The 17,271-nt window shown below is 44.5% G+C and overlaps 1 long non-coding RNA gene and 1 pseudogene across 2 annotated transcripts; both read left to right on the top strand.

Annotated features, from left to right (window-relative positions):
* Positions 1–7,389: 7,389 nt before the first annotated feature.
* Positions 7,390–10,496, top strand: LOC141026273 (uncharacterized). 2 transcript variants are annotated; one of them, XR_012188038.1, is made up of 3 exons: positions 7,390–8,438; positions 8,883–9,105; positions 10,141–10,496. It is a non-coding gene; the product is annotated as an uncharacterized lncRNA (long non-coding RNA). The 2 variants fall into 2 exon arrangements; XR_012188039.1 differs by having other exon boundaries at positions 7,394–8,438; positions 10,151–10,493.
* Positions 10,497–10,667: 171 nt separating this feature from the next.
* Positions 10,668–12,067, top strand: LOC109784215 (transcription termination factor MTERF15, mitochondrial-like; annotated as a pseudogene).
* The last annotated feature ends 5,204 nt before the right edge of the window (positions 12,068–17,271 follow it).

Genomic DNA, 17,271 nt, shown 5'->3' with positions numbered 1-17,271 from the left:
AAACATTTGAAAAGTTCATATAATTTCAGAGTGAAGCGGAAAATCATCGTAACAAGAAAATAAAGTTTCTACGATCTGATCGTGGAGAAGAGTATTTGAGTTACGAGTTTGGCCTTCAGTTAAAACAATGTGAAATAGTTTCGCTACTCACGCCACCTGGAACACCACAGTGTAATGGTGTGTCCAAACATCGTAACCGTACTTTATTAGATATGGTGCGATATATGATGTCTCTTACCGATTTACCACTATCGTTTTTGGGGTTATGCATTAGAGACAGCTGCATTCAAGTTAAATAGGGCACCATCAAAATCGTTGAGACGACGCCTTATGAACTGTGGTTTGGCAAGAAACCAAAGTGGTCATTTCTTAAAGTTTGGGGTTGCGATGCTTATGTGAAAAAGTTTCATCCTGATAAGCTCAAACCCAAATCGGAGAAATGTGTCTTCATAGGATACCCAAAGGAGACAGTTGGGTACACCTTCTATCACAGATCCGAAGGCAAGACATTCGTTGCTTAGTATGGATCCTTTCTAGAGAAGTAGTTTCTCTCGAAAGAAGTGAGTGGGAGGAAAGTAAAACTTGATGAGGTAAATGTACCTGCTCCCTTATTGGAAAGTAGTTCATCACAGAAATCTGTTCCTGTGACTTCTACACCAATTAGTGAGGAAGTTAATGATGATGATCATGTAACTTCAGATCAAGTTACTACCAAACCTCATAGGTAAACCAGAGTAAGATCCGCACCAGAGTGGTACGGTAATCCTGTTCTGGAGGTTATGTTACTAGACCATGACGAACCTACGAACTATGAAGAAGCGATGGTGAGCCCAGATTCCGCAAAATGGCTTGAGGCCATGAAATCTGAGATGAGATCCATGTATGAGAACAAAGTGTGGACTTTGGTTGACTTGCCCGATGATCGGCAAGCAATTGAGAATAAATGGATCGTCAAGAGGAAGACGGACGCTGATAGTAGTGTTACTATCTACAAAGCTAGAATTGTCGCAAAAAGGTTTTTCGACAAGTTCAAGGTGTTGACTACGATGAGAGTTTCTCACTCGTATCTATGCTTAAGTCTGTCTGAATCATATTAGCAATTGCCGCATTTTATGAAATCTGGCAAATGGATAAACAAAACTACATTCCTTAATGGATTTATTAAAGAAGAGTTGTATATGATGCAACCAGAAGGTTTTGTCAATCCTAAAGGTGCTAACAAAATATGCAAGCTCCAGCGATCCATCTGTGGACTGGTGCAAGCATCTCGGAGGTGGAATATACGCTTTGATAAGTTGATCAAAGGATATAGTTTTATACAGACTTGCGATGAAGCCTGTATTTACAAGAAAGTGAGTGGGAGCACTACAGCATTTCTGATAAGTATATGTGAATGACATATTGTTGATCGGAAATAATGTAGAATTATTCTGCAAAGCATAAAGGAGTGTTTGAAAGGAGTTTTTCAAAGAAAGACCTCGGTGAAACTGCTTACATATTGAGCATCAAGATCTATAGAGATAGATCAAGACGCTTGATAAGTTTTTTTTCAATGAGTACATACCTTAACAAGATTTTGAAGTAGTTCAAAATGGAACAGTCAAAGAAAGAGTTCTTGCCTGTGTTACAAGGTGTGAAATTGAGTAAGACTCAAAGCCGGACCACGGCAAAAGATAGAAAGAGAATGAAAGTCATTCCCTATGCCTTGGCCATAGGTTCTATAAAGTATGCCATGCTGTGTACCAGATCTATTGTATACCCTACACTAATTTTGGCAAGGGAGTACAATAGTGATCTAGGAGTAGATCACTGGACAACGGTCAAAATTATCCTTAGTGGAATAAGGATATGTTTCTCGATTATGGAAGTAAAAAAAAGGTTCATCGTAAAGGGTTACGTCGATGCAAGTTTTGACACTAAATCTAGATGACTCTAAGTCTCGGTCTAGATACATATTGAAAGTGGGAGCAATTAGCTAGAGTAGCTCCGTGCAGAGCATTGTAGACATAGAAATTTGCAAAATACTTACGGATCTGAATGTGACAGACCCGTTGACTAAAATTATCTCACAATCAAAACACGATCACACCTTAGTACTCTTTGGGTGTTAATCACATAGCGATGTGAACTAGATTATTGACTCTAGTAAACCCTTTGAGTGTTGGTCACATAGATACGTGAACTATGGTTGTTAATCACATGGTGATGTGAACTATTGATGTTAAATCACATGGCGATGTGAACTAGATTATTGACTCTAGTGCAAGTGGGAGACTGAAGGAAATATGCCCTAAAGGCAATAATAAAGTATTATATATTTCCTTATATCATGATAAATGTTTATCACTACAGGAAACAGCTACTTTGCCGTCTGCCACGGCGGACGGCAAAGGCTCGAAAGGCGGACGGCAAAGACCTTTGCCGTCAGCCGCGGACGGCAAAAGGCTCCGGCAAAGAAGGCTACGGTAAACAGCTGCTTTGTCGTCTGCTTCCTAGCGGCGGACGGCAAAGAGCCTTTGCCGTCTGCGGCGGACGGCAAAGAGGGTGGACGGCAATAATTGCGCTGTCAGTCCGTTAAGTGGCTAACGGCAGACCTTTGCCGTCCGCCGCGGACGGCAAAATTTCTCTGGTCTTTGCCGTCCGCCTTATGATGTCATCTACACGTCACTAGATGGCAGGTTCTTTGCCGTCTGCCACTGATGGCAAAGTACAGGTTCTTTGCCGTCTGCCACGGACGGCAAAGTCTTTGCCGTCTGCCATTGTAGGCAAACTGACCAAATGGGTCATCTCCCAGGAAGCACAGTTGGCTGCCACGTGGCTTCTTTGCCGTCTGCGGCAGACGGCAAAGAGCTCTTTGCCGTCGGTGGCAGACGGCAAAGAGCCTGCATATTGTCTGTTTTTTCTGTTTTTTGTTAAATCCCACAATTTGCACAGAAAATATATATGACATATAGATATATTTCACAGGCATTCATCACATAAACAAGTTCATACATCATTTCATACATAAACAAGTTCCATCCATCATTTCATACATAAACAAGTTCCATCCATCATTTCATACATAAAGAAGTTCCATCCATACATAAAGAAGCACTCCATAGCTAAGGTGACTAGAATGAGAAGACAAGAAGAAGAAGAGTAGAACAAGCACTCCATCCAGCACATAATGAAATCTGCAAAATGGCAAAATAAGAAAGTTAGAAATGGATCGTTTTTTAGGTAACTAAGGTGAAATGGATCGTTTTTGAGGTAACTAAGGTGAAATGGATCGTTTTTTAGCTCACTTAGGTCAAATGGATCGTTTTTGAGCTAACTTTGTTGAAATGGATCGGTTTTGAGCTAACTTTGTTGAAATGGATCATTTTTGAGCTAATTTAGTTGAAATGGATCTTTTTCAGCTAACTTAGGTGAAATGGATCATTTAAGAGCTAATTTAGGTGAAATGGATCGTTTTTTAGCTCACTTAGGTCAAATGGATCGTTTATGAGCTAAATTAGTTGAAATGGATCGTTTATGAGATAACCTAGGTAAGATGGGTCATTTTGGAGTTAACGTAGGTGAAATGGACCATTTTAAAGCTAACGTAGGTAAAATAGATCATTTAGGAGCTAATCTACGTAAAAGGGGTCATTTTTGAGCTAACTTGGATGAACTGCATCATTTATAAGCTAACCTAGGTAAAATGGGTCATTTTGGAGGAAAATAAGCTAACTCTAGGTCATTATGGTAAGCATATAGGAGGAAATAAAGCTAAGTCTAGGTCTTTATGCATTTGTTAAGCAAAACACTAGAGAAACTTACCGTGATCAGGGAGGTGTAGGAGCGGGGTGGCTAGTGCCGCTACCTGGAGAAGGATCGTGCGATGCGTTTCTGGAGTTAAGCTGCACCAAAGATCATTTCCAATGTCTCGTTAGCATTACGACACTCAAATGTTAAGACTACCAAGTAATGTCCATTCAAACTAAACTCACCGTGCTCCCAGGAGCAATCACTGGCATCGGCGGAGCGGGCTGACCGGACTTCTCGCACACAGACTGCACATTTGGTTTTCAGAACAGAGTCATACTAGTTAGTAATGAGACTCAAATGTTAAGACTAGCAAGTAATCTGCAGAAGAAACTTACCACAAGGAGCTCGTACATGGCCCTTGCCTGCATGTCATTCCGTGCCCTCTCCTCCTCCATCATCTTTCTCGTCCTCTCCTCCATCTCCCGCTGCCTCTCCGCCGCCTCCGCCAGAAGTTTCTCCGTTCTATCTCTCTCAGGCTCAGGGTCGGGGTGTGGTGTCGGGGTGTGGTGTCGGGGTTGGGGGGTCAGGGGGTCAGGGGGTCTTCTCATTCTTCTACTACTTCTACTTCTTCTCATTCTTCTACTTCTTCTCATCCCCCGTCTTCTTCTTCTTCTTCTTCTTCTTCTTCTTTCTCCTCCTCCTCTTCCTCCTCCTCCTCCTCCTCCTCTTCTTCTTCTTCTTCTTCTTCTTCTTCTTCTTCTTCTTCTTCTTCTTCTTCTTCTTTCTCCTCCTCCTCCTCCTCCTCCTCCTCCTCTTCTTCTTCTTCTTCTTCTTCTTCTTCTTCTTCTTCTTCTTCTTCTTCTTCTTCTTCTTCTTCTTCTTCTTCTTCTTCTTCTTCTTCTTCTTCTTTCTCCTCCTCCTCCTCCTCCTCCTCCTCCTCCTCGTCCTCCTCCTCTTCTTCTTCTTCTTCTTCTTCTTCTTCTTCTTCTTCTTCTTCTTCTTCTTCTTCTTCTTCTTCTTCTTCTTCTTCTTCTTCTCCTCCTCCTCCTCCTCCTCCTCCTCCTCCTCCTCTTCTTCTTCTTCTTCTTCTTCTTCTCCTCCTCCTCCTCTTCTTCTTCTTCTTCTTCTTCTTCTTCTTCCCCCTTCTACTTAACCTAAACCTAAACTAAAAACCTAAACTAATTAAAACTAAACTATTTAAACTAATTAAACCTAAACTAATTAAACTAAATAACCTACACTAATTAATTCTAAACTGAAAAAACTTAAACTAAAAAACCTTATCTAAACAGAAAAAAACAAAAAAACAAAAAAAAAATGGGATCGAGGGGCTCACTGTGGGGGGGCGGCGACGGGTCGGGGAGGGGCCGGCGACGGGGGGCCGGGGCGGGGCGGTGGAGGAGGCGGGGCGGCGGGGGGCCGGGGCGGGACGGTGGAGGAGGCGGGGCGGCGGGGGGGGGGGCGGGCGGCGGGAGGCCGGGGCGGGGCGGTGGAGGAGGCGGCGGGGGGCGCGGGGCGGCTGTGGGCCGGGGCGGCGGTGGGGCGCGGGGCGGCGGGGGGCGACGGGGCGGCGGGGCGACGGGGCGGCGGGGGCGACGGGGCGGCGGGCAGCGGCGGCGGCGACGGGGTCGGAGGAGAAGGGCGCGCGAGGACGAAGTGAGTAACGGGCGGGGGGGTACCAGCCGTTAGGCAAGTGCCCTCTTTGCCGTCAGCCAGCCTTTGCCGTCCGCCTTTTTGCCTCTTTGCCGTCTGCTAGCGGACGGCAAAGAGGTGGGCCGTTAAGATTTTTTCAAACGAGCGGGGGGTGGGGGCCACCACACTCTTTGCCGTCTGCCAGCGGACGGCAAAGATTCTTTGCCGTCTGCTGGCGGACGGCAAAGAGGTGGCTGATGGCAAAGAGCTTCTTTGCCGTCAGCCTTTTCTTTGCCGTCCGCTTACGTGTAGCTGATGGCAAAGAGCTTCTTTGCCGTCAGCTAGCAGACGGCAAAGAGCTGGCAGATGGCAAATTAGCTGATTCCAGTAGTGTATTATTCATGCTAGAATTGTATTAACCGGAAACATAATACATGTGTGAATACATAGACAAACAGAGTGTCACTAGTATGCCTCTACTTGACTAGCTCGTTAATCAAAGATGGTTATGTTTCCTAGCCATAGACATGAGTTGTCATTTGATTAACGGGATCACCTCATTAGTAGAATGACGTGATTGACTTGACCCATTCCGTTAGCTTAGCACCCGATCGTTTAGTATGTTGCTATTGCTTTCTTCATGACTTATACATGTTCCTATGACTATGAGATTATGCAACTCCCGTTTACCGGAGGAACACTTTGTGTGCTACCAAACGTCACAACGTAACTGGGTGATTATAAAGGTGCTCTACAGGTGTCTCCAAAGGTACTTGTTGGGTTGGCGTATTTCGATATTAGGATTTGTCACTCCGATTGTCAGAGAGGTATCTCTGGGCCCACTCGGTAATGCACATCACTATAAGCCTTGCAAGCATTGTGACTAATGAGTTAGTTGCGGGATGATGTATTACGGAACGAGTAAAGAGACTTGCCGGTAACGAGATTGAACTAGGTATCGAGATACCGACGATCAAATCTCGGGCAAGTAACATACCGATGACAAAGGGAACAACGTATTTTGTTATGCGGTCTGACCGATAAAGATCTTCGTAGAATATGTGGGAGCCAATATGGGCATCCAGGTCCCGCTATTGGTTATTGACCGGAGAGGTGTCTCGGTCATGTCTACATAGTTCTCGAACCCGAAGGGTCCGCACGTTTAACGTTACGATGACAGTTTTATTGAGTTTTGATGTACCGAAGGAGTTCGGAGTCCCGGATGAGATCGGGGACATGACGAGGAGTCTCGAAATGGCCGAGACGTAAAGATCGATATATTGGACGACTATATTCGGACTTCGGAAAGGTTCCGAGTGAATCGGGTATTGTTCGGAGTACCGGAGAGTTACGGGAATTCGTATTGGGCCTTAATGGGCCATACGGGAAAGAAGAAAAAGACCCCAAAGGATGGCCGCACCCCTCCCCATGGGCTAGTCCGAATTGGACTAGGGAGGGGGGCGCCCCCTTCCTTCTTTCTCCTTCCCCCTTCCCTTCTCCTACTCCCACAAGGAAAGGAGGAGTCCCCCTCCTGGCGCGCCTCTCCCCTTGGCCGGCTGCCTCCCCCTTGCTCCTTTATATACGGGGGCAGGGGGGCACCCCAGAGACACAACAATTGATCCTTGAGATCTCTTAGCCGTGTGCGGTGCCCCCCTCCACCATATTACACCTCGATAATACCGTTGCGGAGCTTAGGCGAAGCCCTGCGTCGGTGGAACATCATCATCGTCACCACGCCGTCGTGCTGACGAAACTCTCCCTCAACACTCGGCTGGATCGGAATTCGAGGGACGTCATCGAGCTGAACGTGTGTAGAACTCGGAGGTGCCGTGCGTTCGGTACTTGATCGGTCGGATCGTGAAGACGTACGACTACATCAACTGCGTTGTGATAACGCTTCCGCTGTCGGTCTACGAGGGTACGTGGACAACACTCTCCCCTCTCGTTGCTATGCATCACCATGATCTTGCGTGTGCGTAGGAATTTTTTTGAAATTACTACGTTCCCCAACACCTTTATGCTAAGTTTATTTCTTTCCAGAAGGCATACTACTCTTCTTGTGCTTCCTTTGTGCTCTCTTATCAGATAGTATGTCATTTTTATTTTCCTTATGTTTTATATTATAGCTTGTGCCGTCTTTTCCAATTTATAAGCACTATTACGCTAGTTAATAAATAGTTTAAATAATGAGCACTACAGTGGAGAGGTTTGTGTGACGGTCCAAGGAAGTCTCTAGCAGAATGCAGTTTTCTGGGACCAGCTTTTTAACCGTGGACTTTCCATGGAAGATGGATACATACATCTGCCTTATTCGGTGAGATCATACTCTGTATCACACAACATAAAATGCTTCTTGTTAGTTATTAGTAACATCGACACGACGTCCCTAAGCGCAAAGGAAAAGCATGCCCATGACAACACTACATGCGTACACTTACCTTTCTGCTCTGTTTCTTTTATAAGCCTTACTATTTTCAGCTTAAATATGATAAGTTAGTGTTTCATGATCCAGATAACCAAAACTGGCTCTAACTAGCCCCTGTCCAGCCCAGTGTGAGCTACACTTCAATTTGAATCAACATTATTGTATGCACATTGAAAATTACTGGAAAATTCAATTCAGAAGTAGGGGAAGATGGAAGCTCAAAAGAAAATGCACCTATATTTCTCTCTTATGATGCTGAATTTTCTATCTTTCCATAGGGCTATGACGTTTTAAAAAGGATTTCTAATACTATTTCAAAGGCAGACAGTAACGGAAAAATGGTTAGATTTACATTCATGCCGTTGAGGGCTATCTTTTGCTTTGGTCTCAGAGATAACAACCTATGACCAATTCTTGTTTAGTTGTTCTTCCTTGTCACGGTTCCATGATTTCAACTAGCCTGCAGAGGACAATTAATCTATGTAATATATTTGTTATTGTTCGCTGAATAATTTTCTTGTTTGATGTGTGATCCTGACGTGTTCTTATTGTAGGTGTTGCTGTTCACTCTCACCCTCCCATGGAGATGTCGCCAACAATGCTGCCATACATGTCCCTGCAATCGTCACCCCCATCCTCATGTCTAGAGGTAGCTCAAACGCTTGATCAGAGCTCATTAAATTTGAGCATGAACTTGGCTGTTGAAATGCTATTACTTGGTCCAAACATATTTTCATAGAATCTGCTTTAGTTCATTTGTGTTTCCCATTTATAACAAAATGGACTGTTGTCAATCTGAATAATATGTTTTATGAGAGAAATCCAGAAGCTGAAATTATTTAATATATATATATACCAAATCCAGGACATAGTTCAGTGGATCGGATGGGAGCCCTACAAAGTTACATATAGGTAGAGATGATTATTTCCAAGCTTTGTAGAATGGGTGTTTCCTAGATGGCACATCGCAAGTTCTATGTGATGTGCCTTGTTGCCTCTGCCTATCTGAACCCAAATATCAGAGAATATAATTTATTTGTCCTGTTTGTCAGTTTAATTTAACTTGCTAGGAAGTGAATTCATTCTCTTGCAGGTGCTGGTAACTACTATTATTGTTGGAACCATTGGCTATTTATACATAGATGGAAGGTAAACATTTATCTCCCTGTCAACTTGCTCCGAGAGGAGATGTCGAGGATGACGAGCAAGTTGGCATCCGTGAAGCTTCGCCGGAGCCATTCCTGCTCTTCTAGAGCCACAAGGAGAGCCTTGGCAGGCTGTACGAGTGGGAGAAGAAGCTCTATGAGGAAGTCAGGGTACGTTCGATCCAGCACACACGCTTCTCGCAGAATTCATATGATCACTAAAAATATTACATATATTAATGCTGAAATAACCGTTCTTGTCGTCATTTGTTTGCTTCTCCCAGATCTATTGATCTGCTTTGTGAATATACTCGAGTTAATTTGTTTTCCACCACCTGATAGTGACATGAATATCAATTATCTGTAGTAGTATTTATGTTAAGATTGTGGGTACTTTTTAAAGCTATGCCAGAATTATTTATAATTATAACTGAAAACAGGGAACATGCATGAGCTTCAAGACCATGGTTCGTACAGTATTGAGTAAGAATGTTCTTTAGTTTGATGAGGATAAATTTAGTTTTAGTATTTTTTACAGTACTTGTAAATTCCTGAGCAAAATACAAGAAACACACATTTAGGTGTCCCTTTGACAAAAAGAAACGCCCGAGCTTAAAGCCTTCAGAGTTGTTGAAAGTTGAAACTATACAGTTTCAATTTCTGTAGCGTCATCAGGGTGCAGCTCATGCTATCAAGATATGCCAACCTCCAAATTTATTTTGTATGCAAATCTATTTGACCCAAATGCTTAATGGTATTGATTTTACTCTGAATACTGTGGGAGATGTCATTTCAAGACTGAACTAGCCTACTTTCTTATAATCCATGATCATCACATCACCGTAGCATATAGAAAGGGGTTGGTTCATTGGTTCGTCCAGCGATGACGTCAACTCGGACAAGGTAATGACATGTAATTCTGATGGTAGATTGAGCTTTTTCATTTTTAGTACATCGAATATATGATCTCAAGGAATGATGATTTTCTCCTTCCGAATCATTTGATAGATACTTCAATGATAAGCAACAAATTTGATAAATTAGAGAGAGATATGCTTTCATCAATTGCTTACCCTTGAAGAAATCATTTTGTTCTGCTTTATGGAAACCGCGCAGCATATATATTCTGGTGTTGGGATAATATGTGGACGTGATTCAGTCGCTTAGTATTCTGGATTTGCGGTTTAATCTCCTAAAGATGTTCAGTTTCATGCAGATGGTGCCCATCGACACTGCTACCTTCCGAAGGTTGTCATGCTATGGATTGACAACCATGGGCGTGTTTCTTCCATGCGCTGTAGAGCAGGTGGAGGAGGAGAAGGGGCCAGCCCGAGCTGGACGACAGAGTGTTTACGGAGGCGGAGGAGAGGACCAACAATAGCAGTGACACGGTGGTGTCTAGCAGGGTGACCCGCAGGGCTTGGCAAGGCCGTGAGACATGGCCGCAGCAGTGGAGCACGTCTTTGGAAAAACGAACACGTCAGACCAATAATATAGACCTATTAGCATATATGCATGAGACAGCACCGTGGCCTGCTCTGCTTTATAAATGAAAACTCTTCTACTGCAGTTCTATTTTACTCTCCGTACCTTAACTGCAATGTACTAACGTTCACAAGTACATCAGTCATAGTACATCAGCATGACTGATGCGCACAGTGACGCAGAGGAGGCGCGCCCCAGCCACTAGTGTTACTCCCATTAGTCCACTTCCAATGCATAGATAACGTCCTCGCGCCGCGTGTCTCAAAAATCTGCGTCCGCCATCAGGCTTTCTTTACAAAAGAAAAATTCACTCCCATTGCCGCGATGCTCCGCCTCCGAAACCACCTCCGCCGCCTCCCCTTCTCCACCGGCACCGCCTTCGTTCACACCCCGCCCAGTTCGTCGTCGAGGACTACCTCGTCGCCACCTGCGGCCTCGCACCAGCGCAAGCCCTCAAGGCCTCGAAATTCCTCGTCCCCCGTCTCAAGTCGCCCGCCAATGCCGACGCCGTCCGCGCATTCCTCGCCGACGCCGGCATCGCGAAAGCCGACATCGCCTCGGCGATTGCCTTGGACGCTCGGTTCCTCTGCTCCAGCGTGGACAAAACCATATCCCCACGCGTCGCCCGGCTCCGGAAATGGGCTCTCCCCTCCCCAGATCTCCCGCCTCATCACCATTGTCCAGGGGATCTTTCTCAATCCCGCCGGAATCTCCCGCCTCGAGTTCTACATCTCCTTGTTGGGCTCCTACGACAAGGTGGAAGCCGCACTGAGGAGTAACCTCCATCTCCTCAGCCAAAGTGTAGATAAGGTGGTCAAGCCTAACATGGCCTTCTTGCAGCAGTGCGGCCTAAGTGCTTGTGATATTGCCTGGCTCTACTTGTGCACCGGCAAACTGCTCACAAATAACTTAGAGCATCTGAAGGAAATGGTGGCACGCGCTGAAAAGCTAGGTGTGCACCGTTCTTCGGGGATGTTCAAGTCAGCCTTGGTCACCGTCTGCAACCTTACTCCTGAGATGACTAGAGCCAAAATTGAGTCATTGGAGAGGGCTCTTGGATATTGTGAGGTCAAGCTGGCTGTGTCCAAGTTGCCACGCATCCTTACTTTGTCAGAGGTCACGATGGGTCACAAGGTGGAGTTCCTGAGGACGGAATTTGGGTTGGAACCTTCATACATCGCACGAAGGCCGTCCATTCTGACATGCAGCTTGGAGAGGCGGCTGATCCCAAGGCATTATGTCATATATGTTCTCAAGGAGAAAGGGTTGGTTAAGAGAGACATCGACTTGTTCGGCGTGTTTTGCATGAGTCACAAGAAATTTGTAGAGACGTATCTTGACCGTCAATGAGTGTGTTCCAGGGGCTTGCAGATGCTTATGCTGCTGCTTGTGCAGGGAAAATGCTTCCCGAAGTTCAATTGTGAGAGATTAACATCTGGCATGTCCTCAGTCCAGACTGAATCTAGTGATTTGACTGCTCATGTGTTGTGCATTGTGATTCAGCTTATATGTTGTTATTTCTGAAACACGTGGATGATCTAATATTTGTGGGTTGTTGGTTCTTTTCCTGGTTTATTGCCCCTACTGATGATGCCTGCTGTTTGTTAGAAACCTCACATGAATAAATATTTCTCCTCCTTTCTTTTTATGCTGCTAACTTATTTGATACATGTATATGCTGTGTATTGCAGGCACATAGTATATGTATCTTTTGACATATCATCAGTTTAACCAGACTGGACTGCCTTTTAGTTTTATTGGTTTATTAACCTATCCTACTTTGGTAAGTTTATTACTGGGTCTTGAGGTTACACCATAATTCGTTTTTGATATTGCTGCATCAGAATGATATGAATTTATCATGTCCAAATGAAAGTTTGCATGAAGTGACCTTGGAAAATGATGGGATCTCAGAATAAGATTTTGTTTTGTTGGGCTTTGAAAAGCATGATGGCGGTTATTTAACTTGTCGTTTTGCTTGGTGGATGAATAGAGAAAATCTGATCTGAAAGACGGCAGGGGAATAATTAGGAAGAGCAGCTCCGTTGTTTGATTTCATCCTACAGAGTGTCGTTTGGTGTCCGGCATAAAGTGATGAAGGTGCTCCAGGAGAAAGAATTGATCCTGGAAGATCGGAGCTTCTATACAATGGTCATGCAAATACGGATCCAAATTTTAATGTCTAAATGGCAGCGACATTTCATTTTTACCGCATCCAGATACTTCTGATGTGTACTTTGCAACTCGGTATGCAAGAATCCAAATTCTGATGAAACTCACTGTGCTACAATTCTAGCTTATGATGCCCAGAGCTTGAGATTACCATTTAGCTCGCTGGGTTTAGGGGTTCAGATAAGTAAGTTGATATGCTACAATTCTGGTATGAGTTTGCAGGGGGTAATGCTTGTCCTGGAATTGTTCCATGTCTGTTATGGGCTTCCGAATATATTGGATGCTAGAATTGTGAGGAGGAATCTTGCCTTCTTTTTTTCACCTGACTGAAATTTTCAGTTTTGAATTACCGGCGTATATATTCATCTGACCACCTTCACATAGGTGCATCGCATGGGTGAATGTGTGCTGTCCAACATGATGGTTTGACGTTTCGTAAATATCAATCTTTTACATGGTCAGCTCTTTTCATCTGGATCATGAATGTATGAGTTTTTTGGCAATATCAATCTTTTACATGGCAGTTCTTTTCATCTGGATCATGAATGTATGAGGGTTTTTTTTTTCAGCTAGGAGAACAATTAATAGACCAATAAGATTGAGTGAATGCTGCATGACCTGTTGATGTATGTTGGCATGAATTATATCACTGACTGTCAACTAAACAAGGGCGGAATTTGGTACATTATGTTGATTTTTTTTGATGGGTGGTACATTATGTGGATAGTTCCTCTGGTTCGACTAAAATTGTTTGGGCTGGTACTGACAGTGCTATTTTGGCCCCCGGACTCTAGTGATCCTGCAATTTTTAAAAACCAAAAAGGGTACTTACATGTTCAAGAAACATTCTTTTTTTTTCATGGATACATATAGATATTTTCTATGTATCCGTAAAGTATTATTAAGTGTCTGGCAAAAAAAAGTATTATTAAGTGATATATGTTGATCTAATCAATCCAGTTACGTAGGTAGGTGACGTTGGCCTCAATCCCCACCCATGTCGCCCTCCCCGCGGGCGACCCGGGAGCGTGCCGCCGCCACCTAGGGCTCCCCTTCCCCGCCGACACTTCCCTTGCAGCCGCCAACGAGTGCCATTGGGCAAAGCCCTTGTGGTGTTGGCGGCAGCGGGGATCTCCTCCCCAGGTGTGCGGGATGGGGCGCGGGGCCTCCTCTCTTCTGCATGGTGGGGCGTCGCGGCGTCCCCTTCCATCGGCCCCTTCCCATGACGTGCTCGTCGGTGGGCAACCCCGTGGCACAGTGGCTCTGATGAGCCCCGAAGTGGGCCCTGGCCTTGGTGGCGGATATGAGAATCTATGCCCAAATCCGATCAGGGATGGAGGCGGTTGGGTTGGGGGTGGTCGACGACCCCGCGGGACAGTGGCGGTGATGCAACTGGCGGCCTAGTTGCGTCGGTGAGGCATGGCAGGTGTGCCAGGCGCGCTGGCCATGGCCTGGACGCACTTGGTGCTGTGGTGATTTGGCCCTAGCAATCGCCGTCCGCCATGGCGTCTTTCTACCAAACGTCGACCTCTTCAATCTAGCTGTTGTCACGTTCCAGTCTTCCCCATCACTGATCTATACGGATTGGCGAATGTCGCCCCTGGATATCTAAATTAGAAAGGCTCCTGTCGTGCGCGCTCATATTATCAACCAACACAGCTTCGAAAGGGCGCGACGTGAAGCTTCGCTTTTTATTGGAGTCATGGGACATTTCTAAGTCAACCAAGGCATGATAGAGGTGGAGAAAGCCATGGCGGCTGCGATCGGAGGTTTTGAAGCGTTGGCTGAAAGGTGTACTAGATGCGATGAAGACTGTGTGCTAGGTGTTTGGTGACTTGTAACAGGGGCCTCGGCAAGCGGGGGTGGCAGCACTGGAGGATTGCAATGGCACTCCTCGAGTATCGAGTCTTGATTCCTAGGGTGAAACCCCAAGTTTTGGCCTTCATTGGTTGTACCTGCCAATGGCCTCGTTGAGTCATTATTTTTAGGTGAACTTGGACTTTCTCCGGGGTGAAAACTCAAGATCTTCGATTAGGGAACGACAACGCTTGTGCATTGTTTCCTTCTTGGAGGCGTTACTTTTGGAGAACCTCTTTTGTAAGCTGGGTGTTGTCTTTGGTGGTGGTTATAGTGTTGTTGTTGCTAGTGACTTATCAGCATGGTGGGTCTTTTTTTTCTTTTTTGGCTGTGTGTATCCTTGATGTCTTTGGACATGTGCTACATAGACCGGGTATAATTGGTATCTTCGCGATATTAATATATTTTCTTTCTCGAAAAAAGTGATATATGTTGACTGTGGGCTAAACAACACAAAATTTGTGGCCAAAAACAACAAAAGGTAAGTCCATTTTCGTCCATGTATTTGGTTTTTTATACACCACATATGAAAAAATATATTGATGGAAATTCAAACACATGTACCAGACATCTGTATGTATATGTACAACTATTTTTAGATTTTTTTTGGGTCTAAAATTATTTGTCCAAAAAAAAGAGCTATCTATATGCATACCGATTTTCCGAATAAGAGACATGTAACATGTTTTTCAGTGGGTCAACGCCCCATGTACACACAACACACCATGCATATCGCCTTTTCGGATAAGAGACTTTTTTTTATGAAACTGCTGCTCTATATTAATTAAGTAGCGATACACTCGAGACAACTACCGAGCTCACAAACTCGGCTAGAACCCGAAACCAAGTCTTACAAATTTTATTCAAGGAGCCTTCCCTAGCAAAAGTATGTGTGACTTTATTCGCAGTCCATCGCACCCACTTATAACCATAAACTCCTGAAACTCATGCAAAAGTTCTTTCACCTGCTTCACCACAGAGCCACTCGCTGAGAGATCCTTCAACTCACCATGTAACTTTTGAACCGCCACTTGTGAATCTGATTCAGCCACACCATGTGATTTTTAAGTCCAATGTAGTAATGTTATGTACTACTATAATTATCCAAAAACTTATCTTAGTCATGTTTGAAAAGACTAGTGTGTGCAATTTTGTGATTTAGGGAGATAAATTTGGTGGAAGGACTGGTAATTAAAACTCTAGCGGGAGTTAAATTTTAGGAGGTGGTTTACCTGTTTAGTGCTGCTTTGATTCAAAGGAATTCTATGAGATTTCTGGAGAATTAAAATCCTTAAGAATTCTTTTCTATATTGGTCCTTCGATTCATATGTTTGGATCCTATAGAAACTTTTCCTATCGAATTTTTTGTACTACTTTTCATAGAAAATGTGATACCCACTCCAACCTCTTTTTTGCAATTTCTTTGTTTTTTCCGTGGCATCAAACACTCCTTGCTAATCCTATAGGATTCAATTGGGCATGTCATTCCAATCCTATAATTCTTCTATTGAGTTAAATACACTAAAGGCGCCTCAACTCGTCTTGTGTGGTCAGTTTGGTACCTAAAGTTAAAAAATATACGAAACTGGTGCTTGAATTTGTCTGGACGTGTAAATAAGGTGCCTCCATCCGTATCTGAACGTACGTCCTTGCTAATCCTATAGGATTCAATTGGGCATGTCATTCCAATCCTATAATTCTTCTATTGAGTTAAATACACTAAAGGCGCCTCAACTCGTCTTGTGTGGTCAGTTTGGTACCTAAAGTTAAAAAATATACGAAACTGGTGCTTGAATTTGTCTGGACGTGTAAATAAGGTGCCTCCATCCGTATCTGAACGTACGTCCAGCCCATGTGGCATGCCAGCGTGGCGGTGACCCACAGTGTTTGAAAGCGGGAAAAGTGCTGGGTACTCAGCGTGTGAGGATTTTTTTTTACAGAAACCCCTCATATTTTATTTAATCACATAGAAAAGACCTCAAATACGTTGGTGGTGATCCACCTGTAAGTGTTTGAGAGCGGGGAAAGTGCTGGGTACTCCGCGCGTGAAGATTTTTTTTTATCATGGAGGGTTCCGAACCTGGCACCTCCTGGTCAACTACGGCTCGATCTGTCCACTCGGCCGAAATATGCCACGCGTTCACCTCTTAGATAGAAAAGCTATGTAGACGCAGGCCCTACCCTGAGGGGGGTGGAAGGGGCGGCCACCCCGGGCTCTAGGCTCTGTACTGGGAAGGCCCAAAATAGCAGTAGCAAACAGCGCACAACGCAGGCCCTATCCGCACGACCTCAGAACGCTTGAGCTACGGTTTGTTTCGTTATCGCTAATGATAATGCAATCCGGCTAGGCTTTCTGAATGAATAATCTAGTACTAATTTATTTTGCTCACATTTGTAGTGTGTGTAAATTGTACCACTTGGAAAGATTGATAATATCCAACCTCAAAAGGCCATTCATGCGAACTTCCATAATGGTTTGTAACGGCATTAGGAAATGCTGTAAAAAATGGCACCAACGAACCAAGGGAAAGAAAGGGACATGTCCTATGCATTGTGGAAATCGCCACATGCATAAAAATGATTGATGTGGCCAATCATTCTCTCTCTGTCGCTCTCCCTCGTCTCGCCAAGCTCTAGAGAAGCACCTAGATCAGCTACAGAGCTTGATTCCCACATCGGTCCTATACTTGTGCCCTAAGGATCTGGGATGCATATGCCATGCCAGCCCTTGAGCACTATAAATACAGCACATCATCTCCACATATCTCTCACACGGCACGCAAGGAAAGAGTAGATCAGCCTCTGAGAGCCTAAACCCCAGCC

The sequence above is a fragment of the Aegilops tauschii genome, chromosome 6 (genome assembly GCF_002575655.3).
Source record: "Aegilops tauschii subsp. strangulata cultivar AL8/78 chromosome 6, Aet v6.0, whole genome shotgun sequence".
NCBI classification, from domain to species: Eukaryota; Viridiplantae; Streptophyta; class Magnoliopsida; order Poales; family Poaceae; genus Aegilops; species Aegilops tauschii.
Note: the sequence above shows the minus strand (reverse complement) of the source record. Positions and strands in the feature narration are given on the sequence as shown.